Raw genomic sequence first — 17494 nt, 5'->3', positions numbered from 1 at the left:
CGCCCCCAATTCCCTGTGCTGCACCAGACAGACCCAGATGGCTCATCCTTCTCAGCCCCCTGTGCTCCCCTCCACATGTGCACCCCCTTCCCTACCTTCCCACCCAGGGATGCACCCTTGGCCCGCAGCGAGGGAAGACTCACCCCAGCCCACAGGCTGGCCATTCCAAACAGTGGGCTCCTCAGGGCTCCAGGAGGATCTGGACACGGGTTTTGAGTTCCCACCTCTGACACTTATGACCTGTGATTTGGGGCCAGCTATTCATCCTGAGCCCCAACATCTTCACCTAAAAAGCGAGGGTCCTCATCCCCACCCCAGAGCACTGCAGGAGCACGTGGGAGGTCGCACACGCAGCTCTAGACGCACGTGGCTGACCCAGAGAGGTTTCTGTGATGACGGAAGAGGTCTCTACCCCTGCTGCCCAACACGGGGGGCACTAACTACATGTGGCTTCTGAGCACTGGAAATGTGGCTGGTGTGACTGAAGAATTAAACTTTTAATTTTATTTAATGTTAATTCATTGTAAAGCTGATAGTTACATGGGGCCGGTGGCTTCCTACTGGGTTGACAAACACTAAACAAGCATCAGTAAGCATGGCTACTGCTGTGTGACTGGTACCTAAGGGAACAGTAAGAGTCAACTGCTCCAGCTCAAACCTCCCCCTGTGCCTCGGGCTCAGCAGGAGGAGACCGCAGGCAAGTGGAGGCCCGGTCCTGCCAGAGAATCCTGGGCTCAGGAGAGTGACCGAAACGCATCAGGGGACACGGAACCACTCAGGAATCATCCTGCCTAGCTGTTCACATCTGGAGAGGCAGGAGGCTGTGGCCACAGTCTCCAGGACTCGGAGGAGGCGTCTTCACTTCCGGCAGTGGAGGCCCAGCTGCAGGGCTCCCTCCAGGGCCGGAGGCCAGAAAGACTCCTGGAGGAGCACTAGGGACCCTGCAGGTAGGTTCTTACATCCTGCATTCTTGTTATGCTCCTGCGACAACCACAGTCCAAGCGCCCACTGGATGGATACTTCCATGTGGCTGCCCCTCAGGCCATCACTGGCTCTAAACTGAGCCCAGGTCTCCACCCCGCCAAGGCCCCCTCCCCTTCCTACCTTGTCCTCCCAAATGATGTCCAGAGGAATCTTACACAATTTGCCAACCCCAGGTCCAAAGAACCTCTCACACTGTTAAAGGAAACCATGGAGTGCATCCTCCTCCTCTCTCTTACCATATAAATTAAGAAACCAAATGAGGTCAAGAGACAGTGTACTTGTCAGGGTCTCCAGAGAAACAGAACCAATAGGGTGTGTGTGTGTGTAAAGATACAGCAAGATTTTAATGAACTGGCTCATACAATTATGCAGGCTAGCAAATCCTGCATGTGCAGGGTAGACCAGAAGGCTGGAGAAGAGCTGATGCTGCAGCCTGGGTCCAAGGGCCACATGCTCACCTGCTCACCTGCTGGCAGAATTCCTTCTTGCTGGGGCTGCCAGTGCAGGGGCTGCAAGGGGCCAAGAGGGGTGGGGGAGGGGAGAGGGGCAAGCTTTTGTTCTATCCAGGCCTTCAACTGACTGGACGAGGCCCACTCACATTAGGGAAGGCAATCTGCTTCCCCCAAAGTCCACTAATTTAAATGTCACTCTAATTCAAAACCACCTTCAGAGAAACATCCAGAATAACGTTTGACCAAGTATCTGGACACCATGGCAGCCAAGTTGACACAAAAAAATTAACCATCATAGAGGGCACATGACTTCACCAAGGTCACTGAGTCAAAAATCTGGGGAAAATCTAAGACAAGCTTTTAAAAATACAAGAATATAACTTCCTTCCTTGTTACCAGTATTTTAAAACATAAGAGGCAAATTTAGGTATAAATCATCTTATTTGGCACAAGAATAAGCAGTGTTACTTATTATTAACACCTATAATCATAATAACAACATACCACACAGCTAACACGTACTGAGTTACCAAGGACCGCCCTCCGTGCTGTCTGCGTTACACAGTATCACATTCAATCAGGCAAACCTATGACATTGTTGTGTATTTTTGCAACAACTTTGGGTTATATTTTCCAAGAAATAAAACTGTGTAGCATGCATGTATAGCCAGATTCAAGGATGCAGTTGAAGTGGGATAATTTTTTTTCTGTCTAGAAGTCAAACCACAACATAAGTCACCAACATCTGGGAAGGTCCCTGTATCCTTCTGAACACGAAAGTTCAGTCCTCTGGGGTTGCCGGCATCCATGCCAACTATGAGAGGTTGACTTGCATCAGCTCTTTGGAACCCTCCCCCGACCCAGGGCACTCCTCGGCCATTCCAAAATAAACCGAAGCTGCACACTGGCCAATCTGAGTTTATTCCGTTGTTTCAGACAACACAGTCACTACCAAAGTCCACAACTTACCCACAATCCTGAATACCAGAAGGTCTCAAAACGAAAGGTTGTTTTTATAATTCATTTGACAGCAAAGCATTACCTAAACTGATAGGAAGCTACATATAGTCTTTTTTTAAAAATCCCACTTAGTGAGAATGTCCGTATGTTTTATTTCAGAAACATTATTGTATTAGATTGCAGGACGTTGCCCCAGACCCTAGCGGGAATGGCATGTTCTCTTTGGTACAGGCATAACCCAGAAACCTGAAAAAAATGCAAATGCCTGCACATATTTGGCCCCAAGGGATTTATGGAAAGTATTAAGGACCTACATTACCCTCATTTTACAAATGAGGTCACCAAGGTGCAAAAAAGAACCCAAATATGCTTCATTAGATGCCAAAGCCGGTACAGGGGTTCGTAACGTCTGTACCGTACCTGTCGCACTCCCGTGAGCGATGACAGAACTTCAGCTGGAAACCGTTATGTAGCATCGGAAAGCACTGAGTCTGCTCTGTGGACCAGGAGTCAGATGCACCGAGAAGGCAAATGATTTGCTCAAATACATGTAGTCTCATCAAAGCCAGAGGCAGAGCTCTCATAAAGACCCCTCTTGTTTATACTAGAAAGGAACCAAAATTTCCCCCAGAAGAAATGAAGGAAGGGACATATTTGGAGTCTGAGATTCTCAACTCTGTGAGATTTCGGAAAGCACCGCAAGCTCAGCGCCCTTCCCCTGACTTGTGCTTCTGAGCGCCTTTCCCTCCTCTCCGACTAAGCAGAATGAAGAGGCCCCTCAGGAGCCAGCAAAGGTCACGTGACGACTCAGCAGCACCGTCAACGCAAGCGCACCAAGTAGCAGAGACAGCCCGGGATGAGGGCAGGCCTCTGTCCCGGGGAGCGATGAAAAGGGAAAGCCAAACTCTCCCGTCAAGTCCACTGAATATGGGGCTGGAAACGGGAAAAGAAACAAAGCGAGTCAGAGGTCAGGCAGGTAAAAGGGTGGAGGGAGATGGAAAAACCTAGGGCATAGCTCCAAACCACTGCTGCCGAGTTCGGGGCCATCCAGGGTCCAGGGCCGTGCAGCCCATCCTGTGATTCAAGGACCAGCCATCTTCTGGCTGAAGTCACAGTTGCACGAACACCCCCACATTCATTCACTGACACCAGTTGGCCTCTCGTGGTGAATGCTTTCAATAAAATAACTAGCAACTTGGGAGCCGATTGAGAGACAGTGGCCTGAGAGCCCCAGATCTCAAACTTGACCCGCACCACAGTCACCTGGAGGCTTGTTAAACACGATGGCTGCGCCCCGTCCCAGAGTCTCTGATTCCCTGGGCCCAGGGTCAGGGAGGGGGAGGCCTGCAAACCTGCATTTGTAACCAGCGTCCAGGCGGCGCTACTGCCCTAGAAAAGTGCCGACCAAGTGGATCACAGTGTGAGCTGCACTTGTAGCTTCCAATTTCCTAGTAGCTACATTTAAAAAAATACATCCTAGCAGACTTGAGAGGGGTCCTCACGCTGCACTCAGTGAGGCAGGAGGGGAGAGCTGGGCCCTGACGAAGCCAACCACTCAGAATGTCCTCTAGCCCAGCCCACGCCTCTGCCCAAGTCCTAGGTGGGAAGGTTATGATGCTATAGGGTAAGCAAACCCTCAAAGAGGGGCTCTGTCAAATGAAGCTTCAGGAGCTCAAGGAAGCCCCAGGAGGTAACCCATGGAGTGGAGCAGGCTCATCGCGGTCTCCTCCCCCAGGAACCAACACAGAGAAGTCAAGATGATGTCTGCGGGGTGGACACTGGGCTTCCCTCCTGTTCTTTCTAGCCTCAGACCAGAGTCAGGGCCTGGGTGACAGGACCTACGGCTGCAGCCAAGTAGGACCAGGGCCCCAGCAGACGCAGGAAGGCTCGCAGACTATCTGTCACTCATAAGACCCTCCCTGGGAGGATGGAGCAGCTTGAGCAGGGCCAGGTGACAACGGGTGGCTCTCGGGAGGAAGGGACAAGGACAGGTGTACCAACAGACCCTGGCTGCTGGGTCCCCGCTCAGTCTCAGGTCCCCGCACACTGGCATCACTCTGACCTCCGAGAGGGCACACAGGGCGATGGTGCCGTGGCCCCTGGTAACCACGACTCCCCGTGAGTGAGCCGAGAAGGATACTCTGCACAAATGCGGGGCACGCCCTCCCCACTCTCCTCACCCACCTGCGGAGACCACAGGTCCCCAGCTGGCTCGGCAGGTGAGGCCCACTTGCTTCAGTTCACTCCCCTTGGATTTGTTTTTTTAAGATCTTTTTCTTATGCTAAAATACACGTAACATGAAACTTGCCATTTTAAACATTGTTCGATGCACAGTTCAGCGGCATTAAGTACATTCACATTGTGCAACCACCACCAACCACCTCCAGGACTTTTTCATCTTCCCAAACTGAAACTCTGCACCCATTAAACACTAACTCCTCTCCCCCAACCCCGGCCCCTGGCAACCACCCTTCTACTTCCTGTCTCTATGAATTTGACTACTCTGGGCACCTCACATAAGTGGAATCATTCAGTCTTTTTGTGACAGGCTTATTTCACTCCAAGGAAGGCCCTCAAGTTTCCTCCATGCCGTAGCACAAGTCAGGGTTTCTGCCCTTTGCAAGCCTGAGCATTAGTCCGCTGCACGGACAGACCGCATTTTGTCTATCCTTCCATCTGCTGAAGGACACTTGGGTTGCTTCCACCTTCCGGCCCTTGTGGATAATGCTGCTGTGAGCCTGGTGGACAAATATCTGTGTGAGTCCTTGTTCGGTTCTTGGGGGAACGCACCCAGAGGCGAAACTACCGGGTCAGACGGCAGTTTTGTTTAAGTTCTTGAGGAACCGCTGCACCGTTTCCCACAGCAGCTGCACCATTTTCCCAGCAGCGCACAGGAGTTCCCGTTTCTCCACATTCTCACCAGCGCTAGTTATTTTCTGGGGTTTCTGTTTGCTTGTTAATAACTATCCTGACGGGTATGAAGGGGCATCTTTCTGCGCTCTGATGAGCATCTCTCTGATGAGCAGTCACGCTGAGCACACCTCTGATTCTGACTCCTGGCCGCTGCCGCCTTTGGCACCTCCTCCCTAGCCTGGGCCCCCAGGCCCTGCCTTTCTACTCCACTGTCCTCCACTTACTGTGGAACCTTCTGTTCTTGCCCATCTAAACGTCCCAATTGCTTGGTCCGGACACAGCAGACATTCACCTTGGCCATCATAGCTGGCACACTGCGTCACAGCCAAGGCTGAGTCACTGCATGAGAATCCTTTCCCTGCCCCCAGAAGACACGAGACGGCATCCTCGGGGCATGGAGAGAAAGGCCGGGCACTGGGAACCAGTCCTCCACCGCCCCCTCCCTCCAGGGGCACAGAGAACCGGGTCTGTTCACGCGTACTTGAGCCTTGTGATGATGCACTCGGGGGCCAGACGGGCCCCGGGCCCCAGCACTGCCCTCTGCACGATCCCTGCGTCAGGCCAGACAAACCCTCTCCGAGCCAGATTCCTTGAGGCGGCAGGGCCACCAACAACAGCTAGAAAAATGCAAGCGACACAAGTGGTCTCCGGGCAGGATGCCCGTTGGCAAGGGCCACTCAAGTCACACCACACTTGTCCAGAAAAGAACGCCAGGTCAGGCAGGGCAACTTTCCCAAAGCTCCAGGGAAATGACAGTGGGTGGCTTTACTTTTTTCATTCCATTTCTTTTCAATTTTTTAACTAAGGTATAACTTGCATACAGTAAAATGCACCCCCCCCCCGAGTGTGCAGCTCAGCAAGTTTTGACAAACACACACAGCATACGTGTAACTACCACAGTCAGTACACAGAACAATTCCATCACCTCTCACGATGCCCCCCTGCTCCAGCCACACTCAGCCCTCCCTACACCCCAGCTCCTGGCTCATCTACTCCCTGTTTCTATAGTTTTACCTTTTCCAGAATTTCTTCTGAAAAGAATCATACAATACGTAGCCTTTTGAGGCTTTCTTTTTGCATAATAGGAGAGTGATCTGCAGAGTTTCCTGCATCCATAGCTTGTTCTTTTTCTCATTTTTCTGTTTTAACTGTGGGAAAATACATGAATCATAAAATTTACCATTTTAACCACGTTTTAAGGGTCCCATTCAGTGGCATTAAGTACATTCACTCTGCTGCGCAACCATCACTGGTAACTTTACTTTTGAAGGCTGGCCTCATTAAACGATTATTTTTGAACTTTAATTCCACTCAAGGTCCCTTGAGAATAATGTGAAAGTTTGACAGCACATTCTGTTGGCAAGACTATGAGTCAACCAAGATCGGCCCAGATGGCCAGCAAAGCCCTGGCTCCTGCCCGTGGCCCCAGTGTCACTATTAATAGAGTCCCTTTCACGCTCAAGAGTGTCCTGGTTTGGATGATAAGCCACGGCCACACTTCCCACAAGGAAAGAGAATCTCTGACATTCCTGGTGAAAGACCAAAAAAAATTTTTTAATGTTTAAATAAAAACCTTATGGTCTATCAAATTGCAACTGTCATAATGACAAATACATTTACTTTTGACCCAACGATCTCATTTCCGACGTTTCATCCTACAGATAAATACACTGCATGTGTGCGTATACAATACTGCAGCAGTGTTTGCAGAAGAAAAACACCAGGCACCACCCAAGTGGCCATCCACAGAAAGCTGGTCACATAAGCTATGGTGTATCTCCCACCCCTCCCAAAATCATTACTGTGCAGCTGTAAAAAGAACAGAGAAGCTCCCTGTGTTCTGACGTGGACGGAGCTCGAGGACATGCCCTTAAGTGAGGAAAACAAGGAAGAACAGAACGTGTGATGTGCTACAGTCTGGGTAAGAAGGGGGGTGGGAAGCAATACATATTCACTCATCTTTGCTTGCACGTACGCAAAGAAGCCCTCCGCAAGATCCTGGACGGGTACACAGAGACGAAGCTGCCTTTCTAGGGGGTGAAGACGGGGGAGGGCAGTAAGGCTTCTAATGTCTCAATTTTTTCAACCATGTAAGTGTATATTACAGGTTCAAAAATAATTAAACAAAAAGAAAAAATGGGGGGAAAAAACAGAGGGTAAAAATGTTCTCTGGGAAAAGAATTGCTAAATTTGATGGCATGGACTTTTTTTTTTGAAGTTTAGTTGATTTACAATGTTGTGTTAGTTTCAGGTGTACAGCAAAGTGATTCAGTTACACATATTTCTTTCAGATTCTTTTCTATTACAGGTTATTATGATATATTAAATACAGTTCCCTGTGCTGCACAGTAGGTCCCTGTTGTTTATCTATCTTATACATAGTAGTGTGTATCTGTTAATCCCAAACTCCTAATTTATTCCTCCCCCTACGCCTTTCCCCTTTTGTAACCATAGTTTGTTTTCTATGTCTGTGTGGACTCTATTATAATCAGTTTATTTGGAAAATACCACAAAATCAAAAAGTCAATAAATGTACCTTTCAAACACTGAATGTATCCAAAAGACCTCAAATCATCTAGAAAGCAACATCCTCATGCAGTTTGGCCAACTAAGCATGAGAAAGTTCCCTCTGACGGTGCACGTTTAAATTTAAACGTGTCACCACACACACACACACACACAGCACGCCTCCCTAATTCTCTTCTGGACGCTCTGTTCAATTCTTTTGAGGGAAAAACGTTTCTTGAGAAGCGGAATCATTTTAAAGCCAAAACCAATTTGCTAGTGTCCCTGATAGTGACCCGGGCAGAAGGTGCGGTGTCCACGTGGCCAGTCGTGACGGGTGAGGGGAGTGCGGGGGGAGGGGGTGGTGCTGGAGAGCCAGGAATGGATCCCACTAGGTCACCAGGGCTGGAGGATGTGCTGCTGTCTTACCACAAAAGGACGTGACCATGAGTAATCACACTCCACAGGACAGACATTCCTGTGATTCCTCTGAGCCTCTATCTTAAAACAGACTATAATCACCACCTTCATATCACAGTAATTCCCAACAGACGAGAGCCATTCCTCTCTCGGTCGAGGTCCACATGCGAACGACACAACAATAAGTGGACACGGATGCTCTAAGAATTCACACACACCCAGGTATATGATTTCTACGTCTTACTGAGAAAACAAAGCTAGAAATGGTGCTCCCCTTCCCAGTCTTCTGCCCACAAGTGATGTTATTTAAGCTCTTCTGTGTTGCTGAACCCAACAGTCAAAGTCTGCATCCGGAGTCGGCTTCCTCAGACAGGCTGTGCTGTTCACTAGTCTAAACTGTGTCTACCACGTGAGGAGTCAGGGCTCACCCTTGTCCATCCTTGTCTGGACTGTTTTACGAAACTAGGAAAGTCCTTCTGATGTAAGATCTTTAAACTACGGGAAAAGTTTTCACCAGCAGACATTTGCCTATTTCACTAAACTTTCCATGTTCTTAACAGACTCTGATGAATGTCAAGTGCGAGAAGATTGCTTAAAGAAAGAGCACATGTGACAAGAGAAATGTAGGCAAGAAAATACAGTTTTTGAACTTGGCAGAGAAATTCTATTTCAGGGAGCAAGTCACCACAGTTTCTGCAAAGTTGTGATTTAGAAGTTATTTTTTTCTATCTTCTTGACCATTGCTGGGCTATGAATCTCTTGCAGGGGCCATGGTGGTCTGGGAAGAGAGAGCAAATGGATTATAACTGGCATCAAAGTATGATGCTTGGGGGGGTAGGGTAATATGCTTAGCAAGCACGAGGTCCTGGGTTCAATCCCCAGCACCTCCTTTTTAAAAAAAGTATGATGCCAAGAGAGGTTCATTTTGTAAATTAGTATTGTTGAGCTGAAAACAGTAAACAGGCAAAAATGATAACTTTCTGGATGCACGATGTTTGAATTTCTCATTAACAAAATAAATCCTGGACTCCATCAGCTCAAAAACCGAACTGGTACTGTTTAGTTTAATTATCTTTTTCTCTGCCTGCCTCCCAGCGAAGAGAAACAAACATGTATCTGTCATCTTGATTATCATAAAGGCTTTCCTCTCCACCTGATAATATAGCAAAGTAACATTATGATGACGGATGTACAAGTGAGGCTACTAACAGTCTAGAAATGTCTGTTACTCAAAAAGCTCTGTTCTGTCAAGTAATTGCTTAATAGAGACCAAAGTAAAGACAGTTCCCCTCTTTGTTTTGTCATTGAAATAGAGCTGATTTACCAAGTTGGTTATATTCTAAACTTGTTTAGGCACAAGTAAATTGTTTGGAACTAAGAAAACATTATCCCATGAAAAATATAATATGGTTTTATCTAAATTTTAAATTCAGTGTTTAAATTATAAGTGTTTAATTTAAAAATACAACAGTGTGTATGTTTCCAGGTTAATTCCCCAGAATCAATTTAACTCCTGAATGACTGATTATAATACCTGCTTGAGTTCTGGTCATTCAGATTTTCCTTTCCTTCTCCTAAGAAGAGTGTGAGCCTTGGACGAGACCTTTAGAAACACATAAAGGTTCTTTGCTTTCCTCTGGGCTCACTTTGTAAGTCTGCCTCTAACTCTCCGCTTGCAGAGCTGCCCTCCATCTTCTGCCAGGCCTGCCCATTCTCCCCAAATGGAGCCGCCTGCCAAGTGGCTCGGATATCAAACTTCTTAATCCCAACGCGAGCAACCTGATTCACAGACCCTTGCAGCTGGAGGGACACAGAGGTCCTCCAATCCACTCCACCCCTAACCCTATCCTCCTGGAACAAGTCTACACCAATGTAAGAATGCCTAACTGTTTCATAATCTATCCAAAGACATTTGCATGCCTTGAAAGTTGACTACTGATCCAAAAGATCACGTAATTGATTGAATTCCAGGAAGTATAGGCAATAAAGATGAAAACACCTAAGCCATCTATCCGAAGGTATTCGGAACCCAGGACGCCCACAACAGCAGGCTGACGCTGTCTTAGGTCTGCCCCCAGGGTCAGCCCCTCTAAGCTGTCACTGCTTTTCACAGCTCCTCCCCTCCCAGCGTTGTGGACTCACAGGCCAGCTAGGAGCTCCCACAGGACCTCTGGAAGGGTGGGGCGGAGTGGAGAGGCAGGGGCGGGGCAGCCATGCGCATTTAATACTGGAGTTAACGGGGTGTGGGGTGGGGGCGGTGTGGGGGTGCTGGTTCTCCCGCTGTAGCTAAAGGAGCAGCTCTAGCAGCTGCCTCCTGTCCTGCAGAAAAAGGAAAAAGGAATCTCCCTGAGCTAAACTTCCTGCTCTCCTAAAATTGCTCTAAATGGTCAATTGGGTTAAAATATCTTAAAACACCACTTTGGGCAATTTTAAATGGAAAAGAGACACAGTCAGGAGGTTTATTGATCATAAATTTCTTAAACCTACTGTGAGGAAAAAAATATATACAGCTGTATCTCCAACTCATCTCCCCTCCTGCTTCCTCCACCCACAGCCCTCCCCCCGCCCCCGACTGCTTACTGACATTCATGAACCTGGGGTCACAGACGATCCCTGTCCACCCCTCCTGAGACCCAGTTCATAACCAGAGGTCTGCAAAGCACAGGCAGTCTACACCCATGGCACCGAGTCCGAAAGATGGAAGGATCCACCTGGTCTTGGTGAAACCCACGTCCCCTGACCATCCCGTCCCCCGGCTACCTAACTGTCCTGGAAGGGGCAGTTACTTCCTTCCAGAGTTAGTCTATGCGTATTCGTTCTTTACAATCAGAATGAGCACAAGATTCAAAAAATTTTTGCATCCCTCTCCTCCCACCCACTTCCACTCTCTTGGTGGGTCCCTGCCAGTTCACACAAAGCCACCTTTTTCCTCTGTGACATTTGATCGTATGCCACTGTATCCACGTAACATAAATAATCATCCTTCACCAGCAGATCAGGTTACTTCCAATCTTCTGCCATTATTAAAATGCCCTGCTGATTTTAACTTCCACAATGTCTTGCATCATCCTACGATATATACTTCCATGACTCTATTCTGATCTCATTGTCCCACCCCGGACTCCCCTGGACCACCCAACAGCCACGTAATTGATCCCCGTGATCTTAACCTTCCTCCCACTATCCACCCTCAAAAACACACCACAATCTCCTGAACTACGACTCTGCCCATATCTATCCCGAGCTTCAAGTTCGACAGCCACGACCAGGTGCTCGGTGAAGGCCAAGCTCACGAGCACGTCATGCAAGGCCTCCTCCAGTGTCCCATCTGGTGCGGTCGCATCAACTGAGTCACATCAGACGGTCTGCTGTCCTCATAGAACATCAGGCCGCTTTGTGCCTCTCTGCCTTTGGCTGTGCTGTGCCCTCGACCTGGAACATCCTCCCATCTCATCAGCCTTCAAGACCGCTCTACCACCCCTTCCCCAGGAAGATGGCTCTGAACCCCTAGAATGGCCAATGAGCTTCCACAGCTGCATGGACCAAGCTCTCCTCCCCTCTGCTGTAAACTCAGGGATCAGGAATCCCACACCTTCATAACTGAAATACAGCAGGCACTAAATGTTCATTGCAATGAACTGGTATGGAAATGAGAGAGAAGTTGAGCTTCAAAATGGTGAAGGTGATCAAGGTGTTTCTGTGCCTCAGTTTTCCCATCAAGGAAACGGGATAATGGTATTTTCCCCACGTGGTTGTGGAAAAGATTAAATGAGATAATATGCAGCAAACACTTAAAACAGTGCCTGGCATATGGAAAGCACTCCATAATGTTATTACGGTGTCAAGAAGGAGAATGAGGATTGGGAAGAGACCTTCCAGTTGGCTGACCAGCGGTGACCATGGTCTTCTGGAGAGTTTTCCTACAGTGTCAAGGCCAGGCTGGAAGCGATGGCCACGGTGCTGGGGGTGGGACTGGAAACTCCTGCTGAGAAACCAGCCTGCAGACACCCCTGTGGAGTGCTGGAGGGGTACCAGGAGGCTGAAAGGACCGCCAGGGTCCCACTGACCATGCATGTGCCTCTGTGGCCCAGGCCAGGTGGGGAGGGGCCAGGGACTGCACAGGGGGGGCAGGTCTTCAGATGGGGGCCCGGGGATCAGAGGAAAAGGAGGACTCCGATGGCTCTGAGCCAGTTTTTAGACTTGAGATACTTGAATAAACATCGTACCTCGATGACTCTGTCCACCAGGACTGGAAAGGGCTGTGGCTAAAATTCCAACCCACTCAACATGAACAATTTCAGTAACATCCTGCTGAATGCGGGGAGGGGGGCTGCCTGCTGAATGAAGTGCGAAAGAGGGTCGGTTGTTCCAGAATTTCCCCAGCACCGCAGTCCCCTGGGCTTGATGGCATGCGCCAGAGGGAACTTCATTTTCTTCTTTTATGACTGAAGGATCAGCACTCTGTCCTCTCACCTCCCCTAGGGAAGCCAAGGCTCCAGATGGGCCACCCTCTTATGTGACTGTCTAAGGGCTGTGCATGTTTCCTTTGTATACATAGCTTGGCCATTTATTATTCATTCTCCCGATGAGCTGATCTATTAATGTGCTGAGCTTTCTTTATAAATCATGAATTAACTGTGTGGCATTTGCGTGAACAGCAGAGCTACTGGGGCGTGACATAGAGAGTCTGATGCAGCAGAAATTTCCGTTTGTTATTAGTCCCAAGGAAATGATAGAAATCTGACAAAGAGTAACGACACTTTTTAACTTTGTCGATTCTAAAGGATCACAGGAACTGCTTGTTTTCATCAGGCATGTGTTCATTGATTTGACATTTCTTATGAACATACTATACACCAAGCACTGCAGTGGGTGCTAAGGAGAAGGACAAACAGATGTTCACAGCTCCTTTAACGTCATTTATACACCGAGGAAGAGACAAGTCAAATGACAGAGTAAGTCATAAGGAATCAGCCCTAGTGTTCATGATTTTTTTAAAACTTAAGCCATTTCACAATTCCATTCTCCTAACACAGAAAGTCAGTGCAAACCAGTGGCCTGCAGACTCAATTCAGATATGATGTATTTGGCTAAAACTGTTTTTGTTTTTTTTTTTAAATGGGGGTCAGTATTTTAAAATCAAATCAGGAGATTTCACAAAATTTAACTAATTTAAAAACATTTCTAATTTCTCTTGGAAAACACATGAAAATATCTAGCAACATTGGATTCACGTTCCCAAAAGACTAAAGTCCCCCAAAGTGGGGTCCCAGCTGTCCAATTAGATTGGCCACGCCCTCTCCAGGACACGGCACTGTCCATCACCTCTGCGTCTGGACACCCACTGCCGGGTACCACGCACCATCCCCATTACTTGTCTGCACACACAGGGATCAAAGCTGGAAAGTAAAAGACTAAGAGAGCAGCCTGACCCAAGGAAACTAGGGGGGAGAATAATTCTTTGAGTCAGTGAAGAACAGTCCCATGTGGTGAAAGCACAAACACACCATGCCCAGCACACCCAGCACACCCAGCATAAAGCCTTATACAGACCTGCAGCTTCTGAAGGCATCTGTTTGCACCCTCTGCCCAAGTGTAACCACTGTTTACACTTAGCAATACCACTCGTATCACACACTAGACAGCAGAAAACACCGTCATTCCTTTGCTAAGGCTGAAGTCCTTAACATCAGACATCGAAGGATCAGGTATTTCTCACCTTCCTTCTTTCCTAACAAACCAGTAAGGAGCCCAGCCTCCACTTTCCCCATGCCTTGCTTACTTTTCTCATGACTATCCAGGGCTGTGTTAAAATAAAAAATATAAACCTTCTCCCCATTTGTTTCCAACACTTAGAAATGACTTCTATCCGTCTCACTAGTATTCAGGAAAAGCAGATTAAATTTACCATTAGAAACCCCGTCACCAAGTCCAGGGCTAGAAGTGGTGACACAGGAACGAACACTGTGACTAAGATACAGCCACGTTCAGGAGCCATTTGGGAACCATCAGCAATGCTGCAGGTGCACACAGCCTGTGAGCCAGCAGCGGGACCCCAACCTCCCTTTACTCCGACCCTCGGCAAGAAATGCATTTGACACCACGACCCAGTGCACCTGCACACAAACACATCTAACCAGAAGAAGAGCCTGAGCAACCCCACCCTCACGATGTGCAGTGCACTTGGACATCATTCATCACTATACAATTCATAACATATTCTCATTCGTTTTTTAACATGGGTTGTAATCCATTAAACTGATTTCATGACACATGAATGTGGGACAGTTTGAAAAACACTGGCTTAGAGGATACCCCTCCCATGCGTCCGTGGACCTATGCGTCGGAAGTCTTGTTGCATGACTTTGGCTGAGACTGAAAGATTTTAAATAATCTCAGTGTCTAACAAAGCAGATGGAAAAAATAAGATTTCATGTTCATATCACTGAACAGTGAAAACTGAATAAACTAAATCTAAGTATCCACTTTGATAAACCTTAAAATTAATGCTACATTTTCCTCAAAAAAAAAAGCAAGTTACTTAATACAGAGAGTATATAGACTTAAAACATACGAAAAACGAGGTGTGTATTTCTTTGGATACAGACACACATAGTAAAAGGATAACACCATGCAAGGAAAGGATCCACACCTACTTCTGCACAGACTTCTGCACAGCAGAGGGATTAAGATAGGGGTGTGAGGCTGTAGATGTATCCGTAACATTAAAAAAAAAAAAAGAACTTCAGCAAATGCCAAAAAATCAGCATCTCTTGTATGTGGATATGCATACAAGATGAATTATTTTTATATGTTTGAAAAAATTCACAAAATCGCAAAATCGTAAAATAATTTTTAAAGAGTTATCTTTTCAAGGTGCACATTTCTCTCATGAGACAGGAAGCGACCCTTAAAGGATGCAAAGGTGATTCTCTAATGCCCACAGCTCTCAGGATGTGGGGTGTCAACAGGAGGCTGTCACCATAGGACTTAGGTCCTACTGCACCGTGGACCAGAAGGTAAGACTAACCCACGTGGGTTTGCTTCTAGAGTTATTGACAATTGAACCCTTTAAAAAACTACAATCATTTTGGGATTTTTGAACATCGAAATGTACAAATGCATACTGCTTATTCTGAAACTGGTGGTTGAAATGCTGCCTGGTGCTGAATAGGCATGATTTTAGCTGACTCCTCACAAGGCCACCTGCTAAAATAATGTTAAAGTGCTTTACAGGGACCTGCTACTTCACAGATTAATAATGCTGACTATTTCTGTGGCGGAGGGCCCTGGAAGAAGAGGACGGTCACTTCATCAGAGAAGCCATTCATTACAGAACCTGTGACGGCTGTGATCTGCGGGCTGGCACCTCCCTGCACATCCCCACCTGCAGGCAGCATCCTCACACCCTCCAGAGAGAGCTTTCTTTGTGCAGCTCTAAGATGCTGAGAGCTTTCAAAAGCAGTTTGATCTAAGCAAATATTTCTTTCTCTACAATAATCAGTCTGTACGTATAATTTTTAACACCCTCAGAGTCAATCCTGTCTGTATCTTGTGAATTTCAGAAGTTCTCGTTAATGTTAAAGTCACAATTCACATGTGGGGCTTCACCCTTGGCATCAGAGTTGCCATGAGTGGTACAGCAGGGCTGTTGGTGTACAGCACATGGACTTCAGCCATTACTTCATTGACAAAGGAAAGTTTAGCGTCACAGACAGAACTAAGATAAACAGGATAGGAACATCTAAATTCGTGTCCCATTTTGGCCTCATGGAAGCTTTCAGACCTTTGCTGTTCAGGACCTCAGTCTATTTGTGTCCATTTTCTCACATGTTTAAATAAGAACTAAGCGTACTGAAGAATGTGGGAAGCTCTGTGTAAAACAGAAGCATTATGAAAACAGAAGGTGGAGCTCTTATCAGAGACAACAGCAATAAATATGTCTGCACTCCATCATATATGCAAATAAACACCCAGGATTGCTATGTTGGCACACTGCAGCCCATTCAATTTTTCTGTAGCTCTTTTTGCTAAAATCCTAATGAGTTTCATCTTTATCTCAACTATTAATTTGAATTTTTTTTATTACAAGTCCTTTCTCAGCTTGAGAGAATGGACACCCAGTTTATTTCTTAAAATGAAAACCTGTGGATTCCTCTGGATGCATTCTAAGCCCCTGGTTCACCAGGGACAGATGCATGGAGTTCCATACCAAAATCACAGGATTTGTTTTCCTTAAGAAACAGCTCATTCTGGTGTGTTTCAGTGGCCCTGGACCATGCGTCTGACCTCAATTTACTAATATTAAAGAAAAAGCATGGCTGATAATAAGTCAGTATCGGGCTCTTACTATTTTTAAAAAAACACTCTTAATCCAAATATCTTTAAAATGTTTTCAGATAATCAAAGTGGTGATGCTTTCCTTAGCATTTTTAAAATCCCAAGTCCAACACCCATCTCTGCTTTCCGGCATTATTTTTCTGTGTGTCGGGGTAGAGAATAGACAATACTGATTTGTGAGCGAAGTCTGGAATAAGACACAGGTGATTTAACAAACTAAATAAAAATACTACTCATACCCATTTGCATCAGCTGCCCTCGAAAACCACAAATCCACACAGGCACCAAGCCAGTCCTCTGCCACCCAGGATCCTGCCCTCTGCTCCGGCACAGCGGGACCTAGAGCGCTACGCGTCTCTGCTGGTCACCAACACCGTCCAGGCCCCGGGGGAAAGCGTCTGCACAGCTCTGGCCCACGGCTCTGAAAAAGCACTAGGCGTGCGGGCTGTGCTGCTGCCAGCATGGGGAGTGGGTGCCGCACTGAGGCCCGGAGGATGGAGCTAAGGGGCAAGACTGTTTCCAAGTCCTCCCTCTCGGACAACATGAGTGCAACGACCTCGGGATGACGGACGTCATTTCTCAGTAGGAAGGAGTCTCCGTGTCTTGCTTCTCTTCACACTCAAACTCATGGTTCCACAGCACAGGGGCCACACTTCCATCTTGCAGGCTGTTTGCAGGCCGTATAGCTGCTGTTGTGACTACCCTGCAGCTTCACTGGGAAGCGATTTTATTTATGAATTTGATTCCTTTTTCTTTTTCTGTTGGACACTCTCCAATGCTTTTTTCTTTTCCCCCCAGCTTTACTGAGCCGCAATTGGCATGTAGCATTGCGTACGTTTAAGGTGTACAGCACTATGATCTAACGTGTGTACGTACTGCAAAATGAGGACCAAAACAAGGTTAGTCCACCCCTCCATCA

The 17494-nt window shown here is 47.2% G+C and overlaps 1 protein-coding gene across 3 annotated transcripts in view; it reads right to left on the bottom strand.

Annotated features, from left to right (window-relative positions):
* The window catches only part of MTUS2 (microtubule associated scaffold protein 2), a 410974-nt gene that overhangs the window by 302304 nt on the left and 91176 nt on the right, over window positions 1–17494 (bottom strand). The gene's annotated exons all lie outside the window — the stretch shown is intronic.

The sequence above is a fragment of the Camelus bactrianus genome, chromosome 14 (genome assembly GCF_048773025.1).
Source record: "Camelus bactrianus isolate YW-2024 breed Bactrian camel chromosome 14, ASM4877302v1, whole genome shotgun sequence".
Taxonomy (NCBI): Eukaryota; Metazoa; Chordata; class Mammalia; order Artiodactyla; family Camelidae; genus Camelus; species Camelus bactrianus.
Note: the sequence above shows the minus strand (reverse complement) of the source record. Positions and strands in the feature narration are given on the sequence as shown.